This window comes from Vigna unguiculata, unplaced genomic scaffold (genome assembly GCF_004118075.2).
Source record: "Vigna unguiculata cultivar IT97K-499-35 unplaced genomic scaffold, ASM411807v1 contig_5, whole genome shotgun sequence".
Classification (NCBI taxonomy): domain Eukaryota; kingdom Viridiplantae; phylum Streptophyta; class Magnoliopsida; order Fabales; family Fabaceae; genus Vigna; species Vigna unguiculata.
The window spans coordinates 1,908,693-1,911,434 of record NW_021011213.1 but is presented as its reverse complement, the minus strand read 5'-3'; the positions used below and the strand labels follow the sequence as shown (position 1 = coordinate 1,911,434).

The following is a 2,742-nucleotide window of genomic DNA, read 5'->3' as shown; positions in this document are numbered from 1 at the left end:
GAGTGTTTACCGGTGATTGTAGCACGGATCTAAACCATGGTGTAGCGATTGTGGGGTTTGGAACAACGGTTGATGGGACTAATTACTGGATAGTGAGAAACTCTTGGGGAGCAGAATGGGGGAACATGGTTACACCAGAATGCAAAGGAACATATCTAAAAAGGAAGGACTTTGTGGCATAGCCATGATGCCTTCACACCTAATCAAAAATTCCTCTGATAATCCAACAGGATCTTTCTCATCTCCTAAAGATGAACTTTGAAAAAGCCTCTCACAAAATCAAACTCTCATATGCCTTAGTTGTTGCTTTTTAACTTTTATCTAAGATTGTATGCCAATGTATCCATCAATATATTATACATCAAACAGAAATAAATGTTTTAATTTGATTTGAGTTCCTAGCAGTTTCTCATGTACACCCTCTCTTATTGCCAAGAGTTGAATGCAAAGATATAGCTTTGAAATATTCCTTGGTACCGTAAATGTTTTCTGGAGGGGGACCACCAGCACCACCCTCTTGAGGTGAAACTACTTGAGAAGAACTGTGCCTTGTTCCTCTGGAAGGCCAAACCATATCAATTACTGGGTGTGAAGTAGCCATAACTGTTTGGGTTGAATCCACTTGAGTAACACTATGACTGGTTCCTTGTGGTTGTGAATGCAAACCAATTTCAATCACTACATTATCTTAGTGTTGAAGTTCGTAATACCTACTTCTTGTTTGACGAATCCAAATTGGAACGAAGAAGGATGAGGGAATAATTAAAAGCTCCTCCAACAATGACTAACCATAGTTTTATTTTCATGAGTTGTACAGTCAGAAGTCCACAAAAAAAGTACAGAAGATCAACCTCAAATCCTAAATGACTTAGCCTAGACAAGCCTAGAGACATGATAACAAATGCAACACTCAAACCAAGACTATATACATCTGGTTTCTCTTTCACATATTTATCAAGGAAAAAGGAGTATTAGTGACCAGCAAAGTAGAAAACGTTGTGAGCTTCCAAACAGCGAGAATTGGAGTACTCCCATTTCTTTGCAAACAAGGTCGAAAGAGAGATTAATAAACTGAAAAGCATGTAAAGAAAGATCTTCCACCAGCTCCAATTTCCAATTAAATGATTGAAAAAGGAGTTGAAGGCATAACAGACAAGTCCAACAATAGAGGAAGAAAAACACACAAATCTCCATACCTTTGGCTGATGTAGCAAACTCTGAATTTTGATAAGCATGAGCACTGTGTTGTTTCTTAAGCATGGTTTGCTTTCAGGAACAAAGATGTCGACCACTGTTGCAGATGCAAAGCTAGTGAACGAGCAACGGAGACACACTTTAGATTTCAGAAAACGCGGCACCTATAATTGAATCTCTGTACAAAAACAAGCATCAAGGATTTCAAAGTTAGAATTTAACCACAAAACGAAAAAATTTGAAAACCTAAAGAAAAGAAAGGGAACACCATTACCGTTTGGAAGCAAGGTGAAATTCGAACGAAATCGCGAGAAAATCGTTCGGAAGCAAGGAAGCAACTGCAAAGATTGAGATTGAGAGTGAGATTGAGGAAAACGTAGCGAGGTAACTACAAAGATTGAGATTGAGAGTGAGATTGAGGAAAACGTAGCGAGGTGAAGTTTGAGGAAAGTGGATTTCGGACGTACGAACAAAGTGAATCAGGTGAGTTTTTCGAACGTTGGTATAGTGTCTCTGTGTCCCTTTTTTCGAACGTACGAAGTGATAAAAAGGTTTTTAAAAAAATATATAAAAAGGATATGGAAAAAAATATGGAGGGAATTTTTCCTGGGGTTTATCATAAAACCTCTAGTATTTATCAAAGGTTTAGAAAACCTTCACTATGTGTAACAATTACCGGAGGTTTTATAACCTCCGTTAATAAATCTCCATTAAAATAAATCTTTTTTGTAGTGTTCATAATTAAGCTGAAAAATAAATTGCGGACATAATTGAAATCTTGATATCACCCTCAAACCAAGACATAACAGAGATGATTGAAAAATAGAGGAATTTCCCTCTTTCTTCCCCTCTCTCTTCCTCAAGGTTCATTGGAGGGAGAGGATGACATCAAGTGAATTATCGTGTGAAGTTTGGGTGGTTCACTTTAAGTGGATTAAAGGTGAAAGTGGAAGGATTTAGAGTAAAGTTTGTTAAAGTTTGTGAGTGATTTGATAGATGTGATAAATTAAAAATTATATTTAAATGAGGGAAAAACAAGATTACCAAATTGTACTTTATTTTAAAAAAAATAAAAAATTATCATTATATAATAAGTTTGATTTTCGTAGAAAAAAATATTAAAATGTATAAAGAGAAATAAAATATTCTATTAAACAAATATTTAGAAAATAATGTATTAAAAAATTTTATAATGAATAATTACTTTTTAAACCTTATTTTATAACAATTTTAAAATTTTTGTCATTATTAATTTTTGTAAAAATAATTTTAAAAGTCGTATTTTTACCTCATTTTCATAATTAAGTTGAAAAATAAATTGTGGACATAATTGTAATTTTGATATCACCCTCAAACCATGACATAACATGGATGATTTAAAAATAGAAGAATTTCCCTCTTCCTTCCGCACTCTCTCCCTCAAGGTTAATCGAATGCAGAGGGAGAGGATGACATCAAGTGGATTATAGTGTGAAGTTTGTGTTGTTCACTTTAAGTTGAAGTTTGTCAATGATTTGATGGATTTGATAGATTAAAAATTATATTTAA

General features: G+C 34.2%; 1 pseudogene; it reads right to left on the bottom strand.

Moving 5' to 3' along the window:
• Positions 1-710: 710 nt before the first annotated feature.
• On the bottom strand, positions 711-1,235 carry LOC114172234 (annotated as a pseudogene).
• Between the last annotated feature and the right edge of the window lie 1,507 nt (positions 1,236-2,742).